Here is a 10,682-nt window from a genome sequence, read left to right on the forward strand (position 1 = left end):
CCTCATCAATTAATTGCGTCAACTGCTCCTTAAGTTCAACTGCTTCTGGTAAGGACATCTTGTAGGCAGCTCTTGCTACCGGTCTTGAACCTGGTTCTAAATCTCTTTCATGTTCTAGACTTCTTGAAGGTGGGAGATCTGTTAGCTCTTCAGGAAGGCATCTTGGTATTCGCTTAACCATTCTGGTTCTTAACCTTCAGAAGTATTTGCGGGGTCGTTCAACTTGATGACAAAATAATGGGGACTGCACATGGACTGGCCATTTTGAATGGCCTACAGAGATCTCCAGCATTGAGTGGGTTCACTTGTTTTCCTCACAGACACGGGGCTAGCACAGTGGATTATGTTTTGGCTCAGCTCAGTTTTATACCCTCTATTTAGGACTTTATAATCGGCCCTAGGCCTATTGGGGTAGCAGTAGATCACGCCCTCCTCACCTTTACCATCTCATTCTAGTTTAGTACAGCTCGGTTGGCACAGACATCTATGCATACCCAATACACTTTTACATCGGAGACTGACTCTTTCTATAGAGATGGCATATACAGACGGCTAGTTATTGAGGAGCCGGGACGTCCATTAGAGGAGCTCACCCAAATATTGACAGAGACATTACATGATGCAACAGAGGCATACCCACACACCCAGCCTGAGCATAGACGTCGTTCGGGGAGCATGCCCTAGAACAGTTGGTATGATAAGGAGTGTAGAGAGACGAGAGCCACACTTCAGAGAGAGGTGCCTCTGGAAGTCATCACTCATAGACAGTCATAGATTTCCTTCCGATGCCTAGTACGACAGAAGAAGAGGACTTATCGTGCTCAGTTAGAGAGAGAGTTGTACCAGCTATTCTTGAGTCAGGACTCAGGCGAGGCATGGAAATTTTTCCATGAGCACTCCCCTCCATCGGCTTTCACATCCACTGATATTTGGGGTGATTATGCATCATCTCTTTACACAATCCTAGGAAAGCCTCCTCTACTAGATCCTTCGGAGCCATGCCCACAGACATGCACTTTCTTTACCATCGAGATGGTAAAGAAAGCTATTGACAGGATGAGAACTAGGACAACATATGATCATGATGGATTGGTGGCGGAGCACTTCATACATGCTAGAGATATGCTAGCAGAGCTTCTTGTAGTGATGTTCAACCGAGCCATGTGTGAGGGTTTTCCTGACACTTGGAGTATGTCCACTATTGTGCCCATCTTCAAGGCAGGAGACCCAATGATGCCTGGGAACTACCGCACTATTATGTTTGGGCACACATTGGCCAAGTTGTATGCATCCATTCTTGAGCATCAGTTGAGTAGATGGGCAGAGAGAGCAGGCATACGAGCATCAGGACAAACAGGTTTCTGGAGGGGCTTTTCTACTCTTGATCACATATTGACACTTAGAGCTATTATTGAGGAGGGCAGATCACATGGCAGGAGGATTTATTGTACCTTTGTGGATTTTTGCAAAGCATTTGACATAGTCCCTAGAGCCCAACTGATGCGCAGACTACAAGAGATGGGTGTACCCACTGTAATAAAGTAGGAACTTTATTCAATAGGGTTAATAATGGGACAAGTCCATGTATAAAAGAGGGGACTTGGACCATGGTTGTAACTTTTGATGATCATTTTTAGAAATGGAAATTTATGTTTCTTGGAGCTCATGGCTTCTCTCTTGGCTTGTGGAAGGCTATTTCCATTCTCTTGGTGAGAGACTAAACACACTTAGGCATCATGTTTACATGGTGATTACTCATATTTTTCATGCATTACATCCCTTCATTCCAATTGGTATCAGAGCTCTTGATTTTGATCATGGGCATGCATGGGTTGTTGGGAAAATTTGCTTGAAAATTTGAGTTTCTTTCATTTTTTTTCTCATTTTCTTGTAATCCTTGAGTGATTCTTGACAAATCTTCTCTAATCTTGCTTAATCTCATGGAGATGGTGAGCATTTCATGGAAATTGCTTGAATTTTGAGTGATTTTGGCCAATTTTGCCATTTTTGGACCAAATTTTAGGCCTCTGGACCAAAAATTTGGGGCAGTCGGGCCAAAACTTAGGGCAAGTGACTAATTGCAATTAACTTTTCTACTAATCACGTTTAGTAATCATCTTCTTCTTCCTCAAGCTTTCCATAGCCATGGGATGCTCTTCCTTTACCCGTTTTGATGCCAAACCTTAGGGTTTTTGTAGAGCTTCTTGAGATCTTTCATTTGAGCCTCTTTCTTGCAAATTTTTTCTCAAGATTTGGGAGCTTGTGAACCTTTCTCCATGGCTGAAAGTTGAGCTTTCATTGCCAAGTTCTACTCAACATAGATGGCTGCAAGCATCATATTATGGTGATTTCTTCTCTCAATGAGCATGGAGACTAGCAATGGGGCTGAATTTTCACTTCCACGTTGAATTTTGGGGCTGATTTTCGTTGATTTTCATCGCCTCTTCCATGCCTCCTCCAAGCTATGAAGCTTAGCCACAAGCTTCATGAAGGATTGCTAAGTGTTTTAGCCCTTTTTGGTGAGATTTTGGGGAGCATTTCATGGCCAATGGAGAGGGAGAAATGGTGTTCTTTGGCTGCAAATCAGGGAGCAAAAAGAGGCTACGTTTTTCTTCAACAAGAGGCTTCTTCAACATTTTCTACCATTGAAGCTTTCCGGATGACATTGGTGAGTGGTTTGATCAATTTCTTGCAAGTTTGAAGCATTTGGTGGAGCTTGGGAATGGATTAGGGTTGGACACATTCAAACTCCCCTAATTTTCAGAAATTAACCATTAAAGCTTGACCATTCACATGCCAATATTGCTTCTCCATGCATTATTGATGGCAATGGTGAAAGGAATTGATTCCACATGAGCTTGGCCAATTCATAGATCACATTTTGGGGGATTTTCTTCATTATGTCTCATTTGGCATGCCATTGATGGAATAGCAAGCTTATGCAATGTTTTTGGAGTCCCTCATGCTCATCTTGATGCCATATGGACACTATGGATGCTATACATAGCCATGCCAATGCTATGTTTTACACATGGGCATAAGAGAGCATAAGTTTTGGAAGCATGCATTTGTCAATATGATGTGAAAGGGATTGTTGGAATGCAATTGCAAATGCCTTGATTGTGGTTAACAAATGCTTATGCAAATGCCATGGTGAGGGCATTGTGAATTGTTGGTTTGTGTTGGAGCTTTTGGATGATGGATTGAGGCATGAGTCCATGCTTTATTGATGAGTTCTAAATGGTAAAAGGGCATGAGTCATGCTCAATACTTGTAAGCCAACAAACTTGTTCTATCATTTGATATTATCCACATCATTTTGTACCTACACTCACCATTGCTACCACTTCAAGTTTCTATAGAACCTAGCAATGTGTGAGGGTACCTTGGCATTGGTTGGAGAGGCCAAGGGGAGAATGGCTTGAACTCTTTGTGCCGTGATTGCTTGGTAAAGCGGTACAAAGGGGGATTAGGTACACCGGTGTGAAGAAATGGCCTCAACCTTTACCTTGGAGGAAAACTCGGTGAAGGGGTGAGAAGAGCTTGGCCGGGAGATCGGCAAGCTTCAACGCGCGTCCTCAACAATCCTCACCATCGACTTTGTGGATGCATTTGGGCAATGGGGCCCCTTTTCCGTCATATTGTGTGGATATTGTAAATGCTTTGATGGACAAAGAGTGCATATGATCTTTCATGACATTGTGGGATACAAAGAGTATTGCATTGTGATTTGAGAAGTTGCATTTTCATTTGAGATTTGGTTCCAATTACAAAGGAGACTCTGGCGGAAATTTTCCAACAAGGGAGCCAAACAAGCTTATTGATTGGAGATTTACCCCATGGATACACTTGAAGAGTTATTCACAACTACCAAGGGGAGAAACACCAATCATTTGTAGCCGGATTGAGCTTTGGGACCGAATTTTGGAAATTTCTGGGATTTTACAAAACCCTAATTCAGTCCTAGGGTTTTTGGGATTAGGTCCGAGTGATTACACGACTCTATTCTACTCCTTGAGAGTTTTCAAATGAGCCATAGAACCCCTTAATCGGATATCACAATCTCGGTCAAAGTAGTCATGTTAACTTTCTGGTCAAAGTCAAACAGAATATACTTCCACTTTGACTGAATCAAAATGCTTTTAGGGGTAGGTTCTATCTTCCGTTAGCTTTCTATAGAGCCGTCAAAATCCTAATTCCGACATATATTTTGCGTTTTAGAGCCAAATTACTACTTTCAGCTGTCCCGCACAAACCCTAAAACAGAGAGTACTTGCCCACACCTAATTCTTACTGTGTTCATTTGGGAGGATAGTAGACACCATTACCTACCCATAGAACCTTCTTTTGTCCAATTTCGACATCATTTGGGCATTCTACCAACATCTTGCATTTCTTCACTATGCCGAAGGGAAGACCACGCAAGGGTGGGGATGTTGTGCAAGAAATGATCATTGGTGATGAGGACATGGAAGGTAATATGGATGCAAGGGATGCATTCATCAATGAAGACAATGGGGGCAATGTACATAATCAAATTTCTCAAGGGACACAAGCGGCGGTTAACCATGACACCCTCATGCAAATGCTTGTACAACGGTTGGAGACCTTAGACTCCAAGCTTGATTCTCATTTTGAAACATTATCCTCACGGATTGGTGTGATGGAGGACAAGTTTGGGAAGTCTCAAGCACAAGAAAAGCATGGGAATTATGGTGACTATGAGCAAAGAAAAGGCAAGGGCATCTTGAATGAGGATTCCATGAAGGCCGTACAAGAGGATCCATTGGGAGCATCCACTCGGGGATTCATGGCGGATGCACGGAGACCTCTTCTCAAGGACATGTTTCCTCCTTCTTTTCATTCGGGTTTGTCTCACCTCAATGCATCAAAGGGTCCTACCTTTTCTAGGGCAATGCATTCAAGGGAAGAGGATGAGGTGTTTGTGAATGATGAGGAGATTGCACTCGATTGGAATCAAATGTCCTTTGCCCAAAGACAAAGGGATGCTCACGAGAAGTGGATGGAATTGTCGAATATCATCAAGAGGGATTACAAAGACTTTGCACAATTTATGGAGTCATACTCGAAGATGCAAAGATTCAAGCCCTCTACCCAACATGATAACCCATCCCACATATCTTCCAAGGATGTCAAAGACAAAATCTCACTATCAAAGTTCAAAGGTGACGGGTCATCTCCGCAAGAGTTGGAGGAGTGGGCTACCAAGCTTGACACCTATTTCCAACTTTACCCAAAAAGTGAGCGTGATATGGTACAATTTTCCTCCTTACATCTTGAAGATTATGCTCATCAATGGTGGAGGCACTTGGTCAAACAAGGGAACACGCCATCAACTTGGGAAGGATTGAAGCGGGAGATGAACTTGGCCTTCATTTCACCCTTAGTGCTCGACCGATACCATGAAGAATGGTATGAGCTTTCTCAAAAGGGGATGATGGTGAGAGGTTACATCAAGAGATTTTTGAAGCTTTCAATGTACGTGGAAGGCTTGAGTGAAGACATGAAGATGAAAAAGTTTGTGCATGGGCTTGAACACTTCATCAAGGCGGATGTGTCGGCTCAAAGGCCTAGCTCTCTCAAAGAAGCTATGAGGTTAGCCGAACTCTATGAGCCAAAGTACAAGAGGTCTCAGCCCATGACCTTCACCAAAGACACACTCAAACCAACCACTACTTCTTACAATTTTGGGAAAGGTCCTACCTCTACATTACCATCCTCTAATCCAAGAACTCCTACATCATTTGGGGGTGGACAGCCAAAGAATGGGATACATCAATTTGATGCCAAAAAGAGTAGTGACTTCATGAAGAAGAAGCCCTTTCAACCCTTCAAGAAGACTCAAAGAATGGATGATCCAAACATTGAGGAGTTGAGAAGCAAAGGGCTATGTTTCAAGTGCAAAGAGAGGTGGTCACCCGGGCATGTGTGCAAATCAAAGAAGATTGTGGCCACTATGATCCTCATGGATGAGGAAGAGAACAAGGATGACTCTCATGACATTGAGGAATGGGAGGATTGCAATGAAGAAGCACATGAGGAGTCACTTGAAGACCATTCTTTCATCACGGAGGATGGTGAGTTTCCGTTTGATCCGGGAGGTGGAGTTAAGGAAAGCCTTGTGGACGGAGACATGCCTACCAATGCAGAAATTTCAGCTTGCATATGCTCTATCTCACAAGAGTTGTTGGCGGGTTGCAAGAACCCAAGCACACTAAGGTTGGTGGGGACCATCAATGGGAGGGTTGCACATATTCTTGTGGATTCCGGGAGCACTCATAGCTTCATCAACTCTAAATCCATCAACTCTCTCAAACTCAACACAAAGAAGACACCTACAACGTTCCAAGTGCAAGTGGCAAATGGGGAAAGTGAGAAGACTAGCTTGGTTTGCCCTTCTACAAAAGTGGTTTTATCCTCTTCATACACTTGGGAAGGTGATTTGGTGGTTTTGGATATGGGTCCCATCGACGTTATCATGGGGTGTGATTGGTTGGCTTCACTTGGTGACATTCACATGAACCTTCAACAAGGTTTCATGAGCTTTCTACATCATGGGCAACAAGTGGTACTTGCTGCAAATGCACCTAAGAAGTTCTCTTTGATCACTCCAAGGCGACTCAAGAAAGAGATTAAGGCTTTTGGCACTATCTATGTGTTACATGTTACCCAAGAGGGGATGGAAGGCAGTGGACAGCACATAGATGAGGAAATGGCAACTCTTCTTAAGGAGTATGAAGATATTTTGCAAGTGCCAAAGAGTCTACCACCTAAGAGGATGATTATGTGCTATTGAAGCTTCCCAAGAGTCGGCATAACACTCTCAAAGGTGTAACCAACTCAAAATTGGCTCATAGGTATTATGGACCATACTTGATTATCAAGAGGGTTGGTGATTTGGCCTACAAGTTGGATTTGCCTTCTTCGACAAGGATCCATAATGTGTTTCATGTATCTAACCTTAAGAGGTTTATGGGATCTTTGCCTCAAGAGATGGAAGAGCTTCCACCCATGAATGAAGAAGGTGAGATCATTTATGAGCCGGAGAGGGTTATTGGCAAGAGGACAAGAGAGTTGAGGAATCGGAATATTGATGAATACCTTGTCAAATGGAAGCAATTACCCATGGATGAGGCTACTTGGCAATCATTGGAGTATGTCCAACAACATGGCTTACTTGTGGATGACTTTCCGTGACCAAGTGGTATGGTTTACTTGAGCAAATTGGGTAATATGAGGAGAAGTATACATGCTGTAATTTCTGGACAGCTTTGGGAAGGTCTACTATTGGGCCTATTTTTCTACTCCAACAAGCTTCATGGCGCATCCTAATGAAAGATTATGATGTGGGTTACATATGGCTGAGTGTACATATCATTTTTCAGCCCAATATATGGAGTCTAAATGAAGGATTTTCAAGGGTCTTCATCGACTAGAAGGGCTGTCATAACAGTCCCACTCATACACTTTGGGCTTGAAGCTTTGTGGACTTGTATACATCCGGATTTTCATTGTATATGTGCTTTGGATGAACTTGAGAACTCTTAACCACTTCCCATTGATTACATTAGAGTCTCATACTTTGAGATTGTACATGTTATTGATTTTGAGGACAAAATCTTTGGGAAGGGATGGTTTGTAATAAAGTAGGAACTTTATTCAATAGGGTTAATAATGGGATAAGTCCATGTATAAAAGAGGGGACTTGGACCATGGTTGTAACTTTTGATGATCATTTTTAGAAATGGAAATTTATGTTTCTTGGAGCTCATGGCTTCTCTCTTGGCTTGTGGAAGGCTATTTCCATTCTCTTGGTGAGAGACTAAACACACTTAGGCATCATGTTTACATGGTGATTACTCATATTTTTCATGCATTACATCCCTTCATTCCACCCACAAAGCTGATTTGGGGGGTCATGGCTCTGTACAGGATAGTTGTGGGACAGGTTTGTACTCCAGAAAGGTATCTGAGCTGATTCACTCCACTATTGTGGTGAAACAGGTATGTCCACTCTCCCCTACTTTGTCTGGTATGTATGTAGATGAGGTTTCAGATTACATCAAGAGGGGGGGTGATAGAGGAGCACATGTAGCAGGGACATGGATTTCATTGCTACTGTATGCAAATGATATTGTGTTGATATCGGATTCACGAGAGGGGATGCAACGACATTTGGATGCATTGCACACATTTCCTAGTGATAGCGACTTATCGGTGAACCTTGGCAAGACCAAGGTTATGGTGTTTAACACCACACCACAGTGGGTCAGGCGATCTGCAGCGACCATTTCATGTGGTCCGAAGATGGTGGAGTATACAAATGCATACACCTACCTTGGAGTGGACTTTAGTGGTCGAATGTTTTCTTTGAGGAGAGCAACAGAGACTAGACTGACGAGAGCATATGCAACTCTGGGGAGGATGGAGAGGATGTGTTTGCAGGTTCAGTTTCAAGAACCTCGAACAAAGCTCTGGCTTTTCGACACCAACACTTTGGTCACATCAGCTATGCTATATGGGGTGTAGATATGGGGACCATCAGTAGATCATCATAGCCGAGTTGGCAGTACTGATGGATGAAATGGTATGGAGAGACCTCTGGTCTCTATGATTTCTCAGATGATTAAGGCCAAGGCCTTTGTACCGCATGCAATTATTTGTGTAGAGCTTGCTGCTCCCCCATTGTTCATAGAGGCATTTACCAGATCTGTCTCTTTTATACACATTATTTGGGATCTCCCCAGAGACAGATATGCCCGCCTAGCTTTGGAGTCTTCTCAACAGCTTGCCTCACAGGGGGAAACATCTTGTTGGTATGCACAGATGACATCTTGGTTTCATCTACATGGGTTTGACATGGATAGACTACCCCCTTTCCAGTACTCGCTAGATGCACCCTCCTTGTCCCTCACGCAAACCGAGATTACCCGGCTCGTCAGGCAGGACTTGATTCAGTTAGACACTAGGAGGACATGGACACAGCCAACGCGTGAGCTGGACACAAAGATGGCTTTTATAGAGAGCATCTTCTCCAGCTCATAGAGGATGGATTTGTGACCAGACCGACCTACATGGACACTCATTTATCCCGATGTGCTATTGGTCAGATGCGCACATCATCACATCAGTTTTACAGGTTGAGACTGGAAAATTTTGGGGATACAAGCAGAGGCTAGAATTTGCCAGTTGTGTCATATAGAGCCAGAGACAGAGCTACATCACATATGTCATTTTCCAGTATACTATGAGATACGAGACCACTTCCGCTGCCTATTCAAAGAGGGTTTTGGACCACTGGCTAGAGTTATGAGATATGAGGATCAGAGATGCCTTGGGATTTTTTTGCTGGAGCTGCGCAGACCCAGGGAGGGTCTCTTGAGGAGCTCAGACAATGGGAGACATTCATAGAGGGAGATCACTGATTTCTTCAGACCACAGACTCAGCAGGCAGATGAGCAGGCATCACAACAGACTTCAAAGTCCACCTGTACTAGAGGTATTTTGACTGATAGGGCCATTGAGCTTGGGCGATCGAGACGCCCATGACTACGAGTTTCATCACAACTTCAATGGAGGCTGCATCAGAGGGTCCGGACTATTCTAGCACGACATGGGAGACGTCCAGTTAGAGTACTCACCGAGGAGGACATTGATGAGTTTCGCCAGCGAGACCGATGCTAGACATCTTGGGACCCTGATTTCAGCATTTCAGCTCATTTCAATTTTTTAGTCTTCTCTTTTTTCACCACATAGACATTGTATCAGAATTTTTCTTTTAGCACACAGACATTGTATCAGATTCGCCACTTTGTAACCTTTTTTGGTCTCATAAGTCATTTTGGCCTTTTGTAGACGTATCATTTCATTTCATTTCATTTCTCTCTCTCTATTCTCTACATAAAAAATTGATTTTTTATGAATACATAAATTAAGGAGTATTTTGTACTCACTCTCTCTCTCTCTCTCTCTCTCTCTCTCGTGAACAAAATTGGCAATATACAAAATCTCAATTGGTAAGTCCCAAGAGATAGCCCCACACAACAACCTTACATGTATAAGAAAAGAACTCACCTAAGATCTCTGATAAGCTATATAGATATTTGCTTGGAATATCAACAAACTTGAAATTCGTATTATCAACAAACTTTAGATATGAAGTCAGCTCATGGAGAAAATTTGTGCATGAGCTACAAAAGATACACTGATACAAAAGAATTATCAGAGTTCAATACATAAGGCACCATTACTTTTATAGTATTTTTTCGTATTTTGTGGAGAACAAACTTCAAAGATTTGTTGCAAATGTTCTCAATAAATATTTTCACTCATGATGCACATTGAAATTTGAATACATGCCTCACAAATCTTAAGATGTGATGGCCAAGATGAGGAGCCTTCACATGCTAAGCACTCGTCTTGGCCACCGCATGACAACAAAGATAGACATGGAGCAACATGGAGACCTGCTCAGAAAAATGAGGCTAATTCCATTAAGAAGGAGATGTTGAGTTCTTTATACCACATGTGCTAACTCATGTCTTATTGAACAAGTGTAGAAAAGCATCATGAGTTATGTAGAGAAGCAGTAAGTAGTTGTTACAATTTATATAACTTGTGCCTAGAGAGTGACAATTTGCGGCTCTACCAGTCCTTAGCGA

At 42.7% G+C, this 10,682-nt stretch overlaps 2 pseudogenes; both read left to right on the forward strand.

Annotated features, from left to right (window-relative positions):
* The first annotated feature begins 237 nt into the window (after positions 1-237).
* LOC147622533 (uncharacterized) lies at positions 238-1,545 on the forward strand (annotated as a pseudogene).
* A 6,510-nt stretch (positions 1,546-8,055) lies between these two features.
* On the forward strand, positions 8,056-9,066 carry LOC147622534 (uncharacterized; annotated as a pseudogene).
* Positions 9,067-10,682: the final 1,616 nt, after the last annotated feature.

Source organism: Cibotium barometz, chromosome 28 (assembly GCF_041138505.1).
Source record: "Cibotium barometz isolate CiBa-2024 chromosome 28, ASM4113850v1, whole genome shotgun sequence".
NCBI classification, from domain to species: Eukaryota; Viridiplantae; Streptophyta; class Polypodiopsida; order Cyatheales; family Cibotiaceae; genus Cibotium; species Cibotium barometz.